Here is a 22731-nt window from a genome sequence, read left to right as displayed (position 1 = left end):
AGACCCTGGCACCGTGCCCGGCCACCTTCTCTCCCCTTCCCATGCCTCCCCAACTCTCCCCCCAGGCATAGGCTTTTCCCGGAGTTAAGAGTTGCATGTAACCGTCCAGAACTTTTGGAAAATCCAGGAACTAAGCGAGACACGGAGCCTGCTGCCTCTCAGAATCCTGCGGCCTCCTGGGGCTGCTGACAAAGGGGCCTGTTTGTCTAACTTTAAAAGTCCCAGAGTTAAAATGAATTGGGGGGGGGGGTGCGGTGCTGTAAATGCGAGGGGGCCGAGAGGAGGGCTGACTGTGGGAGAAATTTGATGCTGGAGACAAACAGGCCAGTAAATTTGCCTTTGACGTAATTTGCAGCGTTCACCCCCCCCACCCCGACTTTTTTTTTAAGGAGCCTGGCCTCCCTGGTATCCCCGTGCGGGCTGGTGGGATTAAAGGGTTTCGCTTCCATCTCTGAGGGATACATTTTCCAACTCTGTGGGATTTTAAAAATATCTTATTAAGGGAGTCCTAAGAGGCATGAGTGTGTGTGTGGGGAGGGTGGTTCGTGACTCACTGGGAATTAAAATGTGAGATTTTCTGGAGGTGCTCTAAGGCAGGGGAGGGTTGGGAGTTTACACCTATTGGCCCGGTTAGTTGGAATCGGTCCAGGGAGGAGGAGAAGAAAGCTCACACAGGGCAGTCCCATCCTGTGTCTCCATTCAGGAATGGGCTCCAGGAGCTTGGGGGACACCTCGGGACCTGCAGAGTATTAGGGAAGCCAGGGCCTTCTTGGGCTTCCTCCTCCCCCTGCCCTCCCAGGAGTCCCCCAGGAGCTGACCTGGGGGTCAGGCCGCTCTACCCAGCACTCAGCAAGGGAAGGATTTCAATGAAAGCAGAGGAGGAGGCGGAGAGAGGCAGTGAGTGAGCAAGGGAGGGGAGGCAGCACGAGCAGTGGAGAAAGAAAGAAATGGGCTCAGAAAGGAGAGGTGTGGAGCCACCCCTCTCCCACCCACCTCTTGTCCCCTCGGAAGGGTCTCAGAACAGATGGCTCAACCTCAGGCTCTCAGGCACTTCTCTGCTTGCAGATTCTATCCTGGTTCTGCAACGATGTAAGCAGGTTGGTGCCTCAGAGAGCAGGCCTGGAGCCTGGCCACCCTTTTTGGCCCAGGCCGATAGTGCAAGACCTGCCAGGGTCCCTTCAACCACCCCCCTGAGGCCTGGAGAAAGGCCCCGCATCCCCCGGTGAGGTCCTTACCTGGAACTGGGTGAACTCTGGGGTTCCAGCATTGTGGGTGCAGTTCATTTGTAACATATGTGTATGATCTAAAGCATAAAGCTCTGTAGACCCCTGGTGAGGCTCTTCAGAGGCTGTTCTCCCATTTATACCACTGATTATTGTAATAGGTGGGATCTGGGTGATCACAGATAATGTATTTTTACTTCATATGGTGTGAGCTAGCCCCTTAATGGTAACTATTTTAAACAACACACCACACCGACACCCATACTAATAGTCTTCCCTGGTTACTTTGTAAAAGAATTCTGGGCTTACCCAGCTGCCCTGAGAAGATTCATTAGCCTATCCCCTCCAACCCAGGGGCATCCTCCTTCCAGGGATTTCAGTCATCCAGAAACATCTAAAGGTAACTGCTTTCCATGGCAGAAGTCTGCTAGATTTAGGGGTCGGTGGCCAGGTTGAAGACGGCTGTTTTTTCTGCCTAGCCTTTGAGGGGTTATTGGGCCTTTGGGGGAGGAGGGTCCAAGAGGCAGGCCCAACGTGATAGCACCAACTGTCTCTTGGAATTTCTGGTCGGGGCTCTATTAGTGTCAGGCTCTGAGCTCAAACCGAGGCATCTGCGAGTGAGCTGCCCTTTAGTTTACACTGAGGGTTTCCCTGGGTAGATGGGTGTCGGCTTATTGCGCATAAATACCGGCGGCTTCAGGGAAACCTTGGCTCGAGCTCCACCTGGCCCCAGCTTAAGCGCCTTCGATGGTGCCTCGCTGGACCAGATGCTCCTGCAGATAAACCTGGACAACCCGTCCCGCCCTGGCTGCTTACCTAGCAAGGGGCCTCCGGCTCCTATTTTACCGGGCTGGGGGCAGTGAGTGGGAACCACGGAGTGGGGAGCAGGGTGGGGGAGAACCACCAACTCTTCCCTTGGGGACCCGGCAGGCTGGCTTTCCTCTCCAGCCAGTCTGTATCCAGCTTCCTTCCTCCACTCCCGGGGGTCATCAGCGGAAACGCATCACAGGGAGCCCAAGCCCCTTCGAGGGCACCACCTGGGGACTGGTGGGATCAGGAAGGCTCCACCAGCCCCTCCCTCAGGGCAGAAAGGGAGTACCGCCCAGCAAATGGAAGTGCGGCGCTCATTGGTCTCTGAAAATCTCTGAGGCCCCCCGCAAAGTCGGGCGCAGAGGTGAGTGGCGCGGGTGGTTGCCTCGGGAAGGTCAGCCAGGAGCAAAGCTGGGGGCCAGCGCAAGGCTGGGGATTCCACTTGGCCTAATGCATGGCACTTTTTTACCCTCTCCCATTCCCCCTCCGGCCCACTCTGCTCTGCTCTCGCCCGGAGGGGGCCCCTCCCGGTCTCTGCGACCCCAGTGCGTTAGCAGCCGCGCAACCCCTGGCTGGGAGTGCGGGGGGAGGGGGGCGCAGGGTGGTTTGTGTTGCGAGGCCTGACAGAACCTTCTGTGTGCGGCGGAGGGAGGAGGCTAATGCATAATGCACAGCGCCTGGAAGCCCGGCCATTAGCGGCCTGTCGGTGACACAGACAAACGACTGAGAGAGAGGGAGGAGATCCAGCTCGCTCTGGAGTTTAAATATACCAGCGTGGAGGGGAAACGCCATGATTTAAAAGTGTGTGTTTGCAGACACTCGCATATATTTTAATGATTTCCAGCAGGCCGTGCATCCCAGTCTTGCATCCCCCTCCCCAAAAGGGGGATGTATATGGGGAGGAGGAATGAAGGCAGAGTGAGAGGCCTCAACCCAAGACCCACCGCCGGCTTTTGAGACAAGAAGGGAAGGAGAAATTGGTAAACGCAGCACCAAGAAAGCAAGGCCTAGGGAAAGCCACAAGCCCAAGGCCATCCCCAGAATTTTTTTTTTTTTAATCTGGCCATCGAAGCCTTCCATCCCAGACTGGACCCTCTTCGTAGTACTAGAAAGGCTTGGGAGAAAGAATAAATCCTGTCACCCTTGTCCCCCCTCCCAAGCGCCCACATTTTGAATCTTCCTTTTCCACTGACAATCCAGAGACCTCCTTCCTCCCCGTTTAACACACCAGTGTTTTTTAGCAATTAAGGCGAGAAGGGGGTGGGGATAAAGATAAGCCAATTTTTTTTCCGCCATGCAAGTGTGAAAGATAAGATAACGCTAAGCTGGGGCAAAGCGGCTGCTTACAACCTCCCCTCAGCGATTTTGATCGGTCACTTCTTATCTCGCAAAAATGCTCCTTTCGAAAACTGCATCAAAAAAAAAAAAAAAAAAGGCAAGAAAGAAAAAGGCCGAGGGAAAGCATTTTCATTTGGAAGTGACATTTAAAACCCACCTCCTCTACACCAGCAACCCCTTCTTGATCCGTGGGGCTCCCCAGGAAAAGTCGCACCTTGACTACAGGGTTTCAGGCTTTCTCGTGAGGGGGGGCAGGATTACTAGTGTAATTAGGTTGAATAAAACCAAGGATGCGTGAGTTGGATTTATCCTGCATCCAACCCCAAGCTTGCAGCCGGGTTTTCTTCTCTTAGTTGCTGACCAGTGTTTGTGTTTCTCCATCGCGTTCGCGTGTTGAAACTAAACAGCTAGTTATATTTGGGAGGGTCATATAACTATGTCAACACTACGTGGTTGTTAATGCGAAATAATAAGAAACTCTGCTGGTTTTTGCAGGCCCCTGTAAAGGAAGGAAAAGGTATCATGCACCCCAGAACCCGAGAACTCTCAGCCCCACCGCACTCTCTGGGAGTTTGATAAAAATCCTCCCCACCCACCCTCCCGCACAAATATATTAAAAAGGGGTTTTCGGAAGATTTCGTATTTGTTTAGGGAGGTTTCGGTATTGAACTCCAAGCCCGGGGGGGGGGGGGGTGGCCTGTAAACTGCCCCTCTCCCCATCCAGGGCACGGGCTCCAGATCGCCAACATCAGGGCGGGCGCCCCAGGCCGAGTGGCTGAGCCTCCGTGCCCACCTCCGGCTTAGAGCTCCAAGGCTCCAGCCACTTCACCCCCCATCCCGGGTTCGCGCCTCGGCGCTGGATGCACACGGAGTCTGCCCCCTCCGGGCCAGGCTGCGCGACCTAAAGCCCGGGGCCGGCCGCGGCCGGATTGTCCCCCGGGGAGCCGAAACCGCCGAGCGGGGAAACCCCTCCTCTCGCCCTTCCCCGAAAAGCCTGGCCGCGGCGTAGGCGCCGAGCTGAGCGGGCATCCGCTGACAGCCGGGCCTCACGTAAGGCCTACACGCGTCCCATTAGTCAGCCTGAGTTCCCCTCGGGCGAGCCGTCTGGCGCGGCCCCAAGGCCGGGCGCGGGCGGGGAGGGGTGCGGGGCCGCAGCGAGCCGGGACCGGGGCGGGGGCGCGGGCTCTGCGGGACCCGACCGGGCTCGGTTCCGCGTTCCTGGGCCCGCGGGTAAGCTGAGCCGCCGGGGCAGGCCGCTCCCTAGCTGGCGCCGAGGCGCCGAGCTGCGCTTCACGTGCCCGCCATATCAGCGGCGGCGGCGGCGGCGGCGGCGGCGAGGAGAGGGGGCAGGGAGGCGCGCCGCAGCTCCCGCGGGGTCCCCGGCCCCCGCCTCCCCCTCCGCGCTGGGGGCTGGGCCGGGACCACTCCGCAGCCCCCGTCCCCGCTCCCGACAGGGAGCGGGGCTGCCAGATGCCAGGAGGCTGCTAGGGCGCTGCTCCGAAAGCTGCGCGGAGGCTGCAGCCAGGGGAGGGTGCTCCTCGCGGCCGCCCCGGGAACTTCCCAGCCGCCCCGCCGCCGCCGCCGCCGCTGCCGCCGCCGCAGTCACCGGGACCGGAAGCCCTTGCGCCGCCCCGAGCGGCCTCTGCTGGCCCCCAGGGTTGTTCCAGACGAGGGCTGGCCGCGCGTCACCCAACATCCCTCCTGGCCCCAGGCGGCCTCCCTCGCCCCGGGACATCCCCAATTAAGCCCGGAGGACCCTTCTCGCGGTCCAGTGAGACCTCCTTCGGTGGCCGCCGTAAGAGCCACCCCCCACCCCGCCCCGCCCCCAGTCCCAGCCTCGCAGCTGGGACGGGAGGGGCACGGAGCCGCCACTCCGGCCGGGCAGGAACACCTGCTCCCGGGGCCCTGCAGCTGGGCGCGTGGTGCCGGGAGAGGCTGCCTACTGTTGTGTGCAGAGATCGCGGAGAACACGGGGCTCCGAAGCTCTGGGCCAGGCGCAGCCGCGTCTCGGCCGCCCCCATCTCCCACCCCTTCTGTGCGACCAAGCTCGAAGCCTGGGGACTCGGGGCTCCTGGGGGATCGAAGGGCCGCCACCCCTGGGATCCGACTTCTGTCCTTAAGAGGTCGTTCGCGAAACAGATGGGGCAAGACCTGTTTTGGGAGCCTTCCCGGTGTCCGCCCCCGCTCTCCAAACCAGACACACTCATCTCCCCTCGGCCCGGACTCTAGCCTTCGGCGGGGGACGAGAGTAGGTCATGGCGGCACTGGCACCTCCTCCACCACTCACCCCCCCCCCCCGCCCCGAAGGGACTGGTATGGGGTTCAGACTTTGCCACTCCGCGTGGGGAGGGTGGATGGACCCTCCGCATCTTCTCCGTGCCCCGAGGAGATCGGGCGGCCCAGATGACCCGCGCTGCTTGCCCTGCCTCACCCCCCCTCCCCCGTTCCGCCCTCCCCGGGCTCCTGGCCCAGGGCCCGGCCGGGGAAGGCGTTGTTTTGCCAGCGGGGGCCGAGCGAGTGCGCAGAGAAAAGCCTCCCTGCTCTAATGAGAGTGCACACAGCGCTGCAGCGAGGAGGATGATTACCCGGCGGGCGGGGGGGCGCAGGCCCGGGCCGCGGGCGGCGTGTGCGGCGGCCCCGCGGGCCCGGAGTCCCCGCCTGTCTGGCTGCTAATCGCACGCTTTCTGCTGTTACGGAGGCAGGCGGGAGCCGGCGGCCGAGCCCAGCGCCGGCGACTCGGCGGGTGACACGGAAACATGGCGCAGCGCCCCTCCCCCGCCCGCCCTCCCCGCGCTCCCGCCTCCCGCCTCGCACTTCCTCCCGCCCGCGCGGCTTTTGCAGTTCTAATGCTCTGCTGTCGGCCCGGCACCATTACGCTAGCAGCCGCTTCTCGGCGGCCCCGCGCGTCTCTTTCCCCTTTGTTTTCCAGGTCTATAGAAAACGTTTGCTTTTGTCCCGAGCTCTCGTTAAACCAAACTTGTGGTGGCAACGGAAGGCGGTGCGGGCGGGGAGGGGCCCGGGGATTTTGGCAGCAGCCGACCAGAGCGTGGTGGAAACTTCTCTCGCTGGGTTCCCCGCCACCCCGCCTTCCCCCCTCCCCCCTCCCCTCACACACACAGGCCAGCCGGCCTGCCGACGCTTCCCCCTTTTCCCCCGAGAGGCCTCGGCGCTCCAGGAAGGAGATCTGGGCCAGAGGGGCTGTGACCAGGGGTGAAGAGCCTAGGGTGCGTGCCTGTGAGCTCCGAGTGTTGGGGCACGCGGTAACCTCGATCCTTGCAGCCCTGACTGTCCTCTCTCCCTCCCTTTGGTCATTCGGGGCTTTGTATCAGCTGGTGGAAAAGGAAGGGGAGGGAAGAGAAGAAAGTCGTTTGTGTGTGGCTTTTCTATTAAGGGTTTGTTGGAATCTCTCACCCCCAACTGTACAGGCTCCTTTATAGGATCTAGGGCGAGAAGGAGGGGGGATAAGCGGGGGGTCCACAGGGGGTAAGGGTCAGGAACCTAGACCTGGGAGCTGGATCTTACTCTACTGGCCGACTCCGCCACATGGCCCGCTTGAAGGGTGGGGCGACCCTGCAGAGTCGTGGATGGTTGGGCCGGGTCCCTGGATCCAGGAAACGCCAGACCTCCCTCCCCTGGGCAAGAGCGCAGGTCCCCCCTGGCGTGCTCCCCAGCCCAGCGCGCACGCCTTGGCTCTCCGCACCGGAGCTGCTCAGGCGGCAATTTTTTAAGCCTGCAATTAAGCGAGGCGTCGCCGTGTCCTCTGCTAGTGTCGATCCTGTCAGTCGCACATGGCCTTGGTGCTCCGGTCCGAGGCCCCGCGATTAGTCACAGGCTCGCTTCACTCCTTCCCTAATCCGCCTCTGCAGGCAGCCTGGGGACGCGGCCGACTTGGCGGCGCTGGCAGGGAGCCACCGCGCGGGGCGGGCCGCCTGGCCAGTACCAGCCCCGCTGCTCCCGAGCCGGCGTGGGCCCCAGGGTGCGGGTTGGGACTCCCTCCCCCTTCATAGCCCCCAGGCAGGGGCGGCGGCGCCCCTCCTCCTCTCGCCCCACTCCCGGGCCTGCGAGATCTATTTGTGTGGTGTCATTTGCATAAAAATAGGACAAGTGTTTCAGTGCGTTCGAACGCGGGAGGCGAAATCCTTATTGATGTGTCTGTGTGCAGCCCTCGGTTGTCGGAGCGGTTTGATTTAGGGTGTTTGTGTTGCCTTCTGCGAGAAATGAGAGGAAATCCTGCGCAACGCCTTCGGCGGCCGAGGCCCCCCAGAGCATCGTCCCCCCTCTGCGCGGCCCAGAACGGTGCACCGCCTGGACCCCAGCGCGCCGAGTCCACAGCGAGCAGGTTGTGGGCCAGGCGGGCGGCCCATTATGACTCATAAAACCGGGCGGCCTAATCACCAGCTGCCAACCCGTTTACGTGTGGCGCTTCCCAATGCTCCCTTCGCCCGGCCCGGGCCTCCAGCGGGCTCGCTCAGGACACGGCTAGAGCCGCTCAGTTGGGGCTACCCAAGTGGCCACTCCTTCCAGTCTGCAGCGCGGCTTCCCATCCCGGGCGACCCCCGCTCTCCTGGCCTTTGCGCCGCTCGCCAGCAACTCCTCAGCTTGGACAAATAGCTGGGAGGGCGCCGGCCGCGCGGAGCCAGTAAATCAATCATTAACTCCCCGGCGAGGCCTGGCTAGCGGAGGGAGGGAGCAGCGGCCGGAGCCGAGTGCGCGGGGGAGCGCAGGGCCCCCACCCCGGGCTGGGAGCGGTCCACGCGCCAGGGTACAGGGTGCGTGAAGGCGGGTAACCCCAGGGCCTCACGATCCCCTCCAGAAGCTTCGTCCTGCCGGGCCTCTCACGCCCGCACCTTGCCTCGCCGGGCAGGTCGGGTTACTGTGCGGCCCCGGGGCGGGCTTGAACATTAACGAGGCGCCCGGGGCCTCGCGGCCTGCTCTCCCCAAGAGAGCCTGCCGCGCTTGGGCAAGCTCCTCAGATCCGGTTGGGCTCCTCCAGACTCGGGTTTGCCAAAACAAACTCATCGCCCCCGTGCCAACCGGCCTCCCCGCGGCGCCCTCCCCACGGAGCCCACCGTGGGGCGGCACGCAGGGGGTTAAGAGCTCCGATTCGCCCTGGCTCCTCAGCGGCGCTGAGGAAACGCTGATCAAAGTGCTTACGGGGAAGGAAACACACGCACACTCGGGCCTGGGTGGTAGGAGGCCGACTGGAGAGACGGCTCCGAGCCGCCTACCTCGACCCGCTTCCCACACTCTCGGGAACGCGGTGGCGGCGGCGGCGGCGGCGCTGGCCCGCGCGATCCTCCTGGCGGAGCTCCGCGCAGCGGGGCCGGGAGGACGGCGGCGGCGGCGGCGGCGGGGGGGGAGAGGGGGTGGGAGGCGAGCCCGGGCTGCGCGCCAAGAGGCCCGGAGCCGCAGATTAGTCACCGCTCGGCTCAGCACTCACGGGTGCGCCGGGAACCGGGAGGGCAGGCGTCGGCCCCGCTCAGCCGGGCTCCGGGGGCCTCGGCGCCACGGCGCGGGTGCCCCGCCCCCACCCCCGCGTGCGCCCGGCGCGGCTGCATGGACTCTCGGGGGGCCGGCGCTGCCGAGATCCACTTGTCAGTTCAAGGGCAGGACAGAAACTCTGCAAGCGGAGTCTCGCGAACAGGAAATTTCTCATTGACAAGGTGCTGCCCCTCCCCCACGCCCGGCTTCAAAACAAAACAAAAACCCAGCGCGAGCGGCCAACTCGGCCCGCCACGACCTGCACCCCTCTGCTGCGCCGGTGACCCCGCTTCTCGGCCCCGGCCGGGGGAGCCGAGAACTCGCCGAGACCCGGGCCCCGAGCGCAGGCGGCGGCCGACGAACAGGCCCAGCGGGCAGCTTCGGCTCGGGCCCCACCGAGGGCGCCCCGCTGCCACCCTCCAGGGCCCGGGCAGGGGCGGGCGGGGGCGCTGAGCCCGGGAGGCCTCACGCCTTCCCGGGGTCTGAAGCCGGCGGAGCGCTTCCGCGGGGCTGGAGACCGGCGGGTCAGCGGGTCCCCGAGGGCGTGGGGGTGGGGAGGCGGCGCGGCGCCGCCGGCTGGGCGAATCCCGCGGCGGAGACCCGAGAGGGCGGCGAGCTCGGCCTGGCAAAGTTCCTGCTCAAACTCCATGTTCAGAAACTCCAGCGGCGTTGCGGGAGGCCGGAGAGAGCCAGCCCGCGCGGACCGTGCGGGGGCGGCCGGCACCCGCCTTCCACTCCCGGGGCGGGGGGGGTCCGTGCTCCCCTGCTCCCCCCACTCGGGCGGACTGAGAAGTCTGTCTAGAGGGCGAGGAGGGCCGGGGCCCCGGGCTCATTCTTTTGTGTGTGTGCCCCTCTCCTTCCTACACACGCTAAAGGAAATTTCTAAACCCTTGTCATTTATTGAATTCAGCCAGGAGAGGAAGCCTTTTAGGGACCCTGATATTCAGGGTAATTTCGTATTTGACACATGTAAATACTTAGTACTCTCAGGTAAGGTCAAATTATTTATCATCTTAATTTATATTTCAATAGGCCTACAATTTGGAGGCGCGAAATGCCTCCTTATGAATCATTATGGTCTATTAGGGGAAGTAATGTATAAACAGCACTATTTGGGAGGGAATCACTTATGTTGACATTTAAATGGCTCTTCAATAGTTAAAAAAAAAGACATTCGAGTGCCTTTGATTAAATATACAATTTACAAGACCATCAGAAAAGCCATCAGGAATATAAATTCTTCTTGGGATTTTTATTTATTTCTTTCTGATTTTTTTTTTAAGCCTTCCAGGGCACGCACGTCATTTAATCCCTATGGGAAAATTACAAATTTCAGGCAAAATATCCTCTGCTCTCCCCAGCTAATGTCTTAGAGGAAACCCAGGGAACCACTGGAAATGTGAGCCAACTCCACCAGCAAGGCAGGCCAGTGGGAAGTTGGGAGATCTTTGTACCTAGGAAACAGAATCAACCACTTTCTAACAATATTGCAACTGATCTGTGAAACACAGTAGCTTCCCTGCTGGACTAGAACCTTTCTTTTGGCCTGAGTCCATCTATCCATCTATCCATTCATCCATCCATCCATCCTGGTGCTTCCACAGCACCCATATCAGGGGTCATACCATTTGAAGTCATCCTCCTACACCTGCTAAAGTATCACAGCAGAGGCTCTTCCGGACTGCCCCCTCCCCCAACTCTATGCACTCTTTATTGAATTACCCTGTTGTATTCATTCCCTTGAAGCATCTCCCATCTTCAGAATGCCCTTCCTTGACCCCACCTCTCCTTCCCCGGCTCCCTATTTATCTGTTCCCTTGCACAGCTGTACTTCTTGAAAGAGGTGTCTACAGCTATGTGGCATTTCTATTTCCTTACCTCCAGTGCACTCAAGATCAGCTAGTTTTGAAGTTATTCTATGATTTGGGGAAAATTGTAGCTTTGTCTGTAACAGCATTAGATGAGAAACAACCGACTTGTCCAGTAATGACATTGATGGTACGTGCATAGGATGAAATATTCTGTGGCTATTTTAAAAATTAAGATCTGCTCTGTGAACTGATACAGAATGAAACCTTCAGGTCTTTTTTTTTTTTTTTTTTTCCTTCAGGTCTATTGTAACGAGAAAAACAAGGTGCAGAAGGAAGTGGTGTGTATAGTATGCTACAATTTGGGTATGTTACACTTTGGATAAAAACAAAGTAGGGGGGAATATAGACACGTCTCTATTATGTGCAGGAAACATCTTCAACACTGCTGGGGAGCACCCCATCACTACCATTTTCTTTGTACATGTGCATGCCCTCCTCCTTCGTTTTATTTTTAGAAATGGGTATAGCATAAACTGTTTTCTGTTTTGCCTATTATCACTACATCTCACAGATCATTTTCTAGCAGCATGGGAAGATGGGCCTTATCTGTGCCAAGGTTGGTGGAGTTTCATTATATATAGATACATCATGTATCACATTCGTCAAACTACACCAGCCTCCCTGGCCATTCTGCAAAGATCCTCAAAATCACCGGTCACTTCCTTGTTGCCAGTCCTTCCTTTGGCCTCAGAAACACTCAACACCCCTGACTACACCCCCTCAAACTGCTCTTGGCTTTCCTGATGCCACAGACACAGGTTTCCATCCTGCCTCTGACCTTCTTTCTAGGTTCTTCTATATAGGTTCTTCTCTATGCTTTACTACTTGCTTTGGGCCTGGATGAGATTGGGGGAGGGGGAGAGGGGAGGATCCAGGCCCATGGCTTTATTTTTTTTTAAGATTTTATTTATTTATTCATGAGAGAGGCAGAGACATAGGCAGAGTGAGAAGCAGGCTCCATGCAGGAAGCCTGATGTGGGACTCGATCCCTGAACTCCCTGGACTCCGGGATCATGCCCTGAGCCAAAGGCAGACTCTTAACTGCTGAGCCACCCAGGCATCCTAGCCCATGGCGTTAAATACCATCTATTTGCTGATGATTTTTACATTCCAGCCCCCCACCCCCACCATTCCACACCCCCTATATCAAGCTGCAGACCTGACATCTCAACTTGGCAATCTATGTCCGGTTTAATAATGACAATAGCTAACATTTGCATAGTGCAGGCAGTACTCCTCTAGTAAGCACTTTATGTAAATTGACTATTAATCTTTATCCACATTTTGCAGATGAGGAAACTGAGAAAGGCTACAAAACATTCCCAAGGTCACTCAGAAAATGCTGGAGATGGGATTCAAACCCATGCAGTTCTATCTCCTGTTCGCAGCCATTCTCTTCACTGCCTCCAGGCCTGTGTAGAACTGAATTCTTTTTTAAAAAAGATTTTATTTGTTTATTCATGAGAGACACAAAGAAGGCAGAAACATAGGCAGAAGGAGAAGCAGGCTCCCTGCGGGGAACCTGATGTAGGAGTGATCCTAGGACCCCAGGATGAAGACCAGAGCCAAAGGCAGATGCTCAACTACAGAGCCACTCAGGTGCTCCAGAACTGAATTTTTAAAATCACGAATTAATCTACCAATATGTGCGGGTATTCACTAAATGCCAGGACCTGTGGCAGGTGCTGGGGAAAGAATGATAAACAGGACAAACTCTCCCTTAAAAGGGGAAATGGGCTCTTTGCTTGGAACCTGCCCTTTGTCCCAATTCCCTCCCCTGTTGAGGAAAATCTCTCAGCCACTCAAGTACTGAAAGCAGAATCCTGGGGGGGAGGGGAAGAGGAGTGGTCATTCTTGTCGCATCTCCTTCCTCTCCCACTTCACCTTTTAGTGGCAGGGCTGTTTCTACTTCCAAATGTCCTGTCCAATAAACCTACTTCCCATTCTCCCACATCCACTTTAGGCCAGGCCATGATCTTCACTTGCCCATGATTATTGGGCGCCCGGCTGGCTCATTAAGTAGAGATTCAACTCTTGATCTCTGGGTTGTGAGTTCAAGCCCCAAGTTGCATGTAGAGATGACTTACAACTAACATCTTTTTTTTTTTTTTAAGATTTTATTTATTTATACATGAGAGACACAGAGAGAGAGAGAGAGGCAGAGACACAGGCAGAGGGAGAAGCAGGCTCCACACAGGGAGCTCGACGCAGGACTCGATCCCGGGTCTCCAGGATCACACCCCGGGCCGAAGGCAGTGCTAAACCGCTGGGCCACCAGGGCTGCCCACAACTAACGTCTTTAAAAAATCATAATAATAACCAAAGATTATGATTCCAGCCGGTCTCTGTACTGCCACTGTCAGCCCCCATCTGACCCATCTTCCACAGCAAGATGGTACTGAGTCAATATCCTATATCACAGCAAGAGAAGAAACCGAGTGTTTAAGAGAGCAAGACAATTGTGGGTGTGTGCTAAAGGAAAAGTGGGGGAGAGGGTCCCCGGGCCTGCTGGGAGTGGCTCTGTAGTTCTCTCAAGGATTGAGTTGTTGGAAGAATTTGAAAAAGGGAAGGATGAATCCAGAAGAGCCATTATTGTCTGGGAACGTCCAAGGGAGGCCCCATGGGAGCACAGGGGGCAGACCCACAGGTCTCTGCCAGAGAAGCCAAGGTTCCTGGGTGTGCCCATTGGGGGGGAAGGCCTTGGACATCCTTGGTATCCTTGCTAAGAGCCACAGACTATTATCCTCAGGAGATGAGTGAGGGACAGTCAAAAGCAAGCCAGAAACCCAGAGCCAAAACCAGAACCTCCTTAGAGCACCTTGCCTATTGCCAATCATCTGGTCTTGACTTGGTGGCAAAAGATTGTGACTAGCTTTCTTCTCAAGACCCTTCAGAAACCTTACGAGTGGGTTCTGGTCACACTTGACCTTAGGCAATTGGAGTTCTTCTCTCATTTCCACACCATTTGACTTCTAACAGTAACTGTGCCACTGCGACACACTTGGTAGCAAAGCAGGTCTTTTTTAACAATGAATAATTCCTACATGATAAAAATAGCAACTGTTTATTGAGGGCTTTTGCTCTTTGCAGTTACTTTATTGGCTGCATTTCCAATATGTTTGCGTATGTACATCCCATAAGCCCCCCAAATAATCCTATGGGTGAGGTATTACTATTCACACATTATAGTCAGGGAAACGGGAGCTCTTACAATTGCCCTCCAAAAATACCAGCTTATCTGGCCGAGTTTGGCTACAGGGGATTTCTACCTGACTCCGAATCTGAGCTCTTTCCAGCCAAGTAGACGGTTTGCCTCCCACACACAGGCACCATTCCCCCAAACCCTAAACTATTTCTGGGATCAGATCCTACATAGCTTCTCTAATCGTGTCCTTCTGGGGTCGTCCTGGCAACTGGCCAACAGCAGCAACTATCACAAAAGGAGTTTGTTTCTTTCTGGGATCAGCAGGTCTCAGATGATCTGTTGTGTTCACCATGGGAACCTAAGAGTTTATCATCTGAATGAAGAGTTGCCTTCTTCCCAGCTAAGCTTTGAAAAAGTCCGGGACCAAGTTCAAGGGAAGGCCTTGCTCCCCAGAACAAGCAGGTTCCCTAGCTCTGTTTGGCTAAATTACAGCTCAGTGTTTGGCAAGATTATAAACCACCTTGCCCTTTCATACTTCTGGGCAACATTGTTGTTTTTTCCTCCCTTCTCCTGTTCTGAGGTTTTTTTTTTTCTTTTTAAATTTTTAAAAAATATTTTATTTGTTCATGAGAGACACACACACACACAGAGAGAGAGAGAGAGAGAGAGGCAGAGACATAGGCAGAGGGAGAAGCAGGGTCCCCGCAGGGAGCCCGATGTGGAACTGGATCCCAGATCCCAGGATCAGGACCTAAGCCTAAGGCAGGCGCCCAACCGCTGAGCCACCCATGCGTCCCATCCTGCCTTGAGTTTTGATAAACACTACTCTGCTCTTAGCACCGGGGGAGCCAGAGCAGGGGAAAAGATGATCCAGGAAGAACACCACACACACCCCTTCTGAAGCTGGACAGTTCTTGAGATTTAGGGAGAAGAGGGTCACTAGCTTTTTCCAGCTCTTACAAGAAACAATAGCTAGGGGGCGGCCTGGGTGGCTCAGCGGTTTAGCGACACCTTCGGTCCAGGGCCTGACCCTGGAGACCCAGGATGGAGTCCCGCGTCGGGCTCCCTGCACGGAGCCTGCTTCTCCCTCTGCCTGTGTCTCTGCCTCTCTCTCTCTCTCTCTCTCTGTGTGTGTCTCTCATGAGTAAATAAATAAAATAAAATATTTTTTAAAAAAAGAAACAATAGCTAGGGTTTATTAAGAGCTTAGTGTCCGCCAGGCACAGTTCTAAACACTTTATATGCACTAGTAATCTCATTTCATAGAGAAAACCACCCTATAATAAAGGTGCTATTATTCCCATTTCACAGATGAAGAAACTAAGACTTGAGAGGATAATTAACTAGTCTACTTGCCTGGGCACTCATCACCTGATTCCTAGAGCCCAAACTTTTATCCACGCAGTCTTTCAGACTTTTCGGGCCCCCTGTGGTCAGCTTCATTACCAATTGCACAGGCTCACCACAATTGGGTGCTTTATGCAGATCTGAAGGAAATGGCCTTCACGGCATCCTGGCACACCAAGGATGTCCCCTGAGGACATAATGGTCCCTCAGGTCCTTCTGAGGTATGTCTTCTCTTGAGTAGCTGTCCAAGATGAGACCCCATTCGGGGCGCGCGGATACCCTGCTAGGATCCCCGCTCCAGAGCGTGGTCATCCCTGCCCTGCTCTTTGTTTTTTTTTTGTTTTTTTTTTTTGCCCTGCTCTTTGACAAAGCACACTGGCAGTCCATGGGTGCCCTCACCGGTTCAATGCCAGCGGCTGCACGGGGACCTCTCTGACCTGCTCGCTGGCACAGGGAGCGCAGAGGAGGGAAGATCAATCTCCAAGATAATTTAGGTTCTGTCTTTGCTCGATCCAGCCTCTGTCCTCTGCTCTAGGGCTGACGACTATGATTAATGCACCACCGAGTATTTCCTCTCGTCGGCTTCTTCCCTGCTTTGGGGTTTATTTTACAGCCGTTGCCAGAGTTTCTCCTCTGAAGAGAGTAAATACTCAGAGACTGGAGCACAGCCCTTGGTGTTACTCAGAGAGCGTCGCAGGCGGCAGGTGGCACTGGGCCATTTCTAGAGTAGGTGATGTGACTGTTTGGGGTTCAGCGTTAACCCACTACCTCCACTGACGGAAGCCTAATCTTTTAATTATTCTGAAAATACCAAGAATAAGGGTTGCGGGGAAGGCAATTAATAGGATCACACTGTCTATTCCTCATTTGTAATTATATATTATTATTTTTTGCCCTACTTTGTTCCAATAATGATTTAAGGATGCTTCCAAAGATACACAAAACCCAGCAAAGATAAATAGAAAAAATGGGACATGAATTATAATGTCATGCCTGCTCACAACATCTTTGCCCCGGTCCACAATATAGAACTGAATTCATAGCACCTTTCAAAAATGAGGGAATTCAACTCTTTTGGTGGCAACACTGGACTCTTTATAAAGTGAGGGGTTGGTATGCAGGAATGGAAAGAACCATGGAGGGGACAAGAGATCTGGTTCCTAAAGCTGGCTCCCTGGGTGTGTGACCTTGGGTGAGTCACTCATCCTCTCTGGATTTGGGATTCTGGGATTCTCAAGTGTCTCTGCCAATCTCAATCTCTGGGGTGCCTCCTCCCTCTCTCTGAACCTCTAACCCCTGCCATCATGCAGGTGGAAGCAAGAACTGCCCATCTGGCAGCAAGCACCCTAGGAATGAAGCTCCCCCCCCACACACACACACACTGGAAAAGCTTCGCAGACCCTGGGACAATGAAACTCCAAATGTCTCTTCCCCCAAGGCAAGGACCTCACCTCCTTCCAATCTTTAGCTAACAGAGACTCCCAGAAGAGCCCAGGTGGCCTGGAGGATGTGCGTTAGGGAGGCAGGAGTCACGCCCCTCCAGAGCTTCAGTCTCTCCCTCCTCCAAGGAGGCGGGCAAGGGAGAGCTACTTTCTTTTCTCCTCTTGCCATTTAAGACCCTCTTCTATATAACCTGGTCCATCTCTCTAGATCCAGCCTCGTGTTCCCTTCATTCCCTCCTGTCTTCCACTTTGTTATCCCTTGCAGCACCGAACACAATGCTTAGCACGTCATTTGTGCAAAACATCCACAATAGCCCTCCCCTACCCCCCCACCCCCACGTCTCCGTGGGCCCTCTACTGCTTCTACTAAGGGATTCTCCAAGATTTCCTCGAAGGATTCCACAGGCCAGAGGGATCTCCGGAAGCTCAGTCTTCATTACCTGCCTCGAGTGGGCAGCTGCCTGGGAAGATTCTTTTATACAAAGCCAGCACGGGCGACATGGGCTCACCCCATGAAAGACATGCTACACAAAAGAACACGCACACTAGGACTCCATGTACATCAAGTTTTCAAGTGGGCAAAGCCAGTCTAAAGTGGAAGCCAATCTAAGGTGTGCCAGAAGTCAGCGCTGGGGCTGCGGTAGAGGGAGGAGCACGAAGGGGAATTGGGGGGGTGGGGGGGAATATTCTGCATCTTGATCTGGATGCAGGATACACGGGTGTGTTCAGCTTGTAAAAATTCATCAAGCTGTACACTTAGGATTCATCCACTTTAATGTTGGTGCACTGCACTTCAATAAAATGTTAACAAAATAAAAAAAATACAATAAAGCAAAACGTCCAGAAACAAAAGGGGGGAGAAAGAATACGGCTTCTAATTGTATTAGAGCTCTGTGTGGGAGACCTGGCTGCAGGAGGGTGGGGACACTCTCTGGTGGAGTGAGGCTGGGAGAGAACAGGGCAGCGAGGTTATTCTAGACACAGCCCGGAGGCACAGGGGAAGATCACGTGAACAGAAGCAAACTTTCAGGCCGAAAGCAGGCCTCGTTGGCCGGTGGCCAGGCCCCCACCCGGGTTGAGGATGCACGGCGCAGCTTCGCGGCAGCCCTGCCCGTGGCCCAGGACTCCAGAGTAAGAGCGGAAAGCAGGCAGCGTTGGCGGATGGCCAGGCCCCCACCCTGTCTTTCCTCTTATCTTCCTCTCCTCTACAGGAACTTCCTTCCACTCCAGCCAAATTGGACTTGTCACTCCCCCCTATCCGAGGGCAGCCTCTCCCCACCATTGCGCACGCGCGTCCCCCCCCCCACACCACCACCAGCCTCCTTCTCCCACTAGTCCTCTAACCCTGCTTCCTCTTGCTGCTCCTGCTGACCACCTGCTCATTATATGCCGTGATGCATGGACTGGGATCCAGGAACCTGGGAGTCACCTTTGACCGCAACACGTTTGTGGACCTGAGCCAAACCCCTGGCTTTGCAGAGGCAGAAACCAAGGGCCCAGGAGGGAGGAAAGCCAGTGTCTCCAGGGCTCTGGAGGGCTCCTGTCTCTGGTGGGCCACCAGCTGCCAGGCCACAGATCCACCCATCTGGTTGCGGGAAGCCAGGGCGGGCTCTCTCCTTTGCACTTGGAACCTCGTGTCCCCTCTGTATGGCTGTCCCTGCTTTCATCTCTCACATCCAGTGAGTCCCCTCTGGTAGGTCAATGTCCTCCCTCCACAGATTATATATGCCTTGAGGGCAGGGCAGGCTTACTCATGTTTTTTGTTTTGTTTTTAAGATTTTATTTATTTATTCATGAGAGACACAGAAAGAGGCAGAGACACAGGCAGAGGGAGAAGCAGGCTCCATGCAGGGAGCCCAATGTGGGACTCGATCCCGGGACTCCAGGATCACGTCCTGGACCGAAGGCGGTGCTAAACCACTGAGCCACCGGGGCTGCCCTGTTTTTTTTTGTTTTGTTTTGTTTTTTACTGGATTCTTGACTTCCTCGCCTGTACACTTCCAACTGGGGAGACTCCAGGAGCACCGGCTGCCCAGTAAGCTCCCGCCACCCGTGCCTGGAGGGCCACGGAAGCCGCGGGGCATTTGCTGGCCTGTGGTCAGATCTGTGGCTGGATATTCTTAGCAGCCTCCAGCCGCTGGTCTCGACTATTTCAACTTCCCTGTCACCAGGGCTTAGATCCCTCACCACCCTGGGTAGAGATGTTTTCCCAGCAGGCACCTCAGAATAGAGAGCGAAGCGGGCGTGCTGGTTTACAAAGGCCCAAACTTTGGGGCCAAGCCCAGCGTCACACTTCGCCTGTTGCTACCCACTGCTGCCCCAAGCCTGACTGACCAGCCAGACTGTTTGGAGAACACATTCTGCCTTAGCAGAACTGCTTGGCATGCCAGGAGCTTTTGGCCACAGCACGGCGGTTAGCACGTCTGACCTCGTTCCTGGGCCCCGGGGCAACTCCGAGGCCTGGGAGTCTCAGACACTTGCTGACCTTCCTTTTAGAGGTTTCGAGACATCCACTGGGGAAGAAACCGCGACTTTTGCAAAATGGGTCACAGGGATCAGAAATCCCCATTCTGTCTCTTTCTTGAAATCCCTGGGTGAATTCCTCTTCTGGATGAACATGTCTCTCCCACTTTCAAGGGGATGTCACATCTGGCCTGCCACCAAGCTGTGTGTGCAACTGTGGTGGTGGGGATGGGGGTGGCACAGGATCCCAGGGACCCTCCACCAGAGCACTGTGGGCAGGGAGGGCCATGTAGGGTCAGTAGGGATGCTGTGGTGGCTTACACACATTTCGTGGTGAAGTCTTCCGTGTATTCACTATCAGCTCACGACGCTGTTCACGAATAGAATAAAATCCTCTGCACTACAGAGCTGAGGCTCTGGCAACTGCTGTGAGCTTTGTGGGCCTTCTCTGTTGGGTGCCATCATCCCTGAGTCTCTAAGCTGCACTGTGCACTCCTCAGTGCTGCAAGGAATATGGCACTTGACCTCCCCCAACTGCCCTGCCTTTTCTTCTCCTGGTTTCCTTCCCCATGTTCTCATTTCTCTTGGTGTGGGTGCACCTGTAGCTGTGTCTGACTTGGCTTCATTTATCTTGCTTTGGAAATGCAGGGGCACAGCCTGGGAGGAGATACTGGCTGGGGCACAGAATGGGTTCCCAGTATGTGTGTGTGTGTGTGTTTGTGTGCGCATGAGTGTAAGGTTCAGGAGGAGCAGAAATGCTTCCTCTCTCCCTGTACCACTGTCCCAACAATCCACAGCAGGTATAAGTCAGGTTCAATGTCAAAACCCCGCATCCTTGGAAGGTGCTAGCTGGTGAGGACGGCAGCTGTGGAGCGGGTTCAGGTAAGGGGCAGGAGGGGAGGAAAGAGCATCAGAGAAGCTGTGATGGAAGAAACCTTCCGAAGTCCCACTGGGCTCTTTGCGACTTTGAGATTTGAGCTAGGGCCTTAAGGGGACCGTGAAGATTCTGAAATTATACAAATGCTTATGAAACACACCCTATGTATAAGTCAGGTGCTATGGGAATGAGTCTATGTGCTCTCAAGGCAGAATGCCCTGGAAAAGACGCTCCAGGCACCTTGGGGAGGCTACTGGTCAGGCACAGGGTGGAGGGGTATGTTGTGGTTGGGCACGTGGGGGTGATAAAAGCTGTTGAGGCCAGCCTGGCTTGTCCAGTTCTGGAAGGCTGCCCACACAGTCCACTTAAGGCCAGCTGAGCCAGTGGGAAGATTGGTGGGCAAGACGGGTGAGGTCTCTGCAGTCTGCTGTCAGGCGTTAGAGGCAGCCACCCTGGGGAAGGTGCGTGATTGCTGGAGAGGGTGAGTTGTGGGGGTTAAGGCCTCTAGTGGAAGTGTTTCGTCACTAACCTCACAATGTGAAGGTAATAAAATAGTAATTCTAGCAGCTGGCATGCGTGAGCATTTGCTATGGTTGTGTACTATATAATCCCCTGTAGTAGTTTAAACATGGCCACTACTTCTCTATAGCTCCTCCAACCAAAGGGGTTGTGTTATGGGCTGAATTGTGTCCCCTTAAATCCACATACTGAAGTCCTAATCCCTGGTACCTCAGAATATGACTGTGTTTGGAATTAGGGTCTTTAAAGAGGAAATTAAATTAAAATGTGGTCATGAGGGTGGGCCCTAATCCAATCTGTCTGGTGTCCTGATAAAAAGAAGAAATAGGGACACAGACACACCCAGAGGGAAGACCATGTGAGGTCACAGTGAGAAGGTGGCTGTCTACAAGCCCAGGAGAGAGGCCTCAGAAGCCAACCCCACTGACACTTTGATCTCGGACTTGTAGCTTCCAGAATGTGAGGCAGTATATTTCTGTCATTGAAGCCCCTCCAACACCCCCAGCATGTGGTACTTTGTTATGGCGGTCCAGGCAAACTAAGACACTATGGACTCTACATCCCCTCCCCTAGAATCTGGGCTGGCCCAGGGACCTGCTTTGGCCACACAGGGCCCAGGAGAAGTGATGCTGTCTGACTTCAGAAGCAAGGTCCTGAGAGACCATGCAGCCATCTGCTTCACTCTTTCAGGCAGTTCTGAAAACAGCCCCAGAATGAAGCGAGTCTCAGGTACTTTTTTTTTTTTAATTTTTATTTATTTATGATAGTCACACAGAGAGAGAGAGGCAGAGACATAGGCAGAGGGAGAAGCAGGCTCCATGTACCTGGAGCCCGATGTGGGATTCGATTCCGGATCTCCAGGATCGCGCCCTGGGCCAAAGGCAGGCGCTAAACCGCTGCGCCACCCAGGGATCCCGAGTCTCAGGTACTAAAGGATGTGAGGTGACAGGGAGGGGAGCCACTTTTCACCCCACCTGGGAGCTGGTGCCAACTGCCAGACTGTGCACTATGCCCCAGTGTGCCTTCCCTAGGAGTCCTCCAGCTGACTGCACCTGTGCTGTGCGAGCCACCAGCTGTGTGCGGGAACTGCCAAACAGTGAGGGAGAATACACGGATGTTTAAAGCCACTACATTGTAGGGTACTTTGTTACACAGTAGTAACTAACTGATACATCTCCTTGAAACATACTGTAGAAAGGTTTCCTTCCAAAAATTTTGGAAGAAGGTGTACTTTCATGTATATTGCGGCGGAGCCCTCAAGGAAATGGGAAAATCCTTTATCCCGAACTGTTTCTTTGCTCGGGCTGCCTCACTCCCCCACCCTGCTCCACTGTGTCTGTATCTGCTGTTTCCAATTCTGGGGCATAGCACAGGGTACCTCAGGAGGTAAAGGAGGAAGGGTGTGCTCTCCCTGAGTCATCAAGAAGAAGGACCTCCTTTTTTTTTAATTTTTTTTATTTTTTATTATTCAGCCTCTAACAATAAGCGGCCCCCTCTGCCAGTCAAATCCCTGAACATTGATGAATCAAATACCTAATACCTACAGGATACACAGCCACAGCACCATTATGAAAATAGCCACCTTTTATTAAGCATCTACTAAGTACCAGGTGCATATTTAATGCATTCCCCTATTTAATCCTTGTGGGAGTACAGTCAAAACAAGTAATTAGTCATGATTATTATCCTTTTTGTAGACGAGGAAATCGACCCAGAGAGGTTAAGTAGTTCTCCTGAGGTCACAAAGCTGCTGAGCCCACACTCCCAAACTGATGGTTTTTCCTCTCCTCCAAGGTCTGACACTTAAGGAGAATGGGGACTTTTGTCCTGGTGAGTAGAAATAGGAGGAGCTGGTCCTCGAGGGGCAGGCCTCAGTGGTGGCTGGGGCCAGGCCAAGTCTGTAAGAGGAGGCAGAGCAATGGGTGGAGCCACCAGGAAATGCCTCGGGGAGAAGGTGAACCAGTCTGGAGGGAGGGAAGGAGGAGCTGGGAGGTCTTGGGGAGGTAGAGGTGGGGGTGGGGTGGAAGCTCCTCTACTGTCCTTACCTGGGGGGCAGGAACAATGAACAGCACACCACCACCCCCAACCACCCCCACCCCCGTCTCTCAGCCCATCCCTGGAGCAGACTGCCCCTCCATCACTGTCTGGCCTCCTGCTGGCTTCTCCATCCCACCTTTCTTCCCTGGCTCCTGCTGATGCAAATCCCTACCTGAAG

At 55.3% G+C, this 22731-nt stretch overlaps 1 protein-coding gene and 1 long non-coding RNA gene across 2 annotated transcripts in view; one reads left to right on the top strand and one right to left on the bottom strand.

Annotated features, from left to right (window-relative positions):
• The window catches only part of BCOR (BCL6 corepressor), a 115060-nt gene that overhangs the window by 47584 nt on the left and 44745 nt on the right, over window positions 1-22731 (bottom strand). The window lies entirely within an intron of this gene.
• Window positions 8827-14980, top strand: LOC144307720 (uncharacterized). The gene is made up of 3 exons (XR_013374462.1): window positions 8827-9034; window positions 10963-11026; window positions 12838-14980. It is a non-coding gene; the product is annotated as an uncharacterized LOC144307720 (long non-coding RNA).

Source organism: Canis aureus, chromosome X (assembly GCF_053574225.1).
Source record: "Canis aureus isolate CA01 chromosome X, VMU_Caureus_v.1.0, whole genome shotgun sequence".
Classification (NCBI taxonomy): Eukaryota; Metazoa; Chordata; class Mammalia; order Carnivora; family Canidae; genus Canis; species Canis aureus.
The sequence above is the reverse complement of the archived record's forward strand: the minus strand, read 5'-3'. Positions and strand labels throughout refer to the sequence as shown.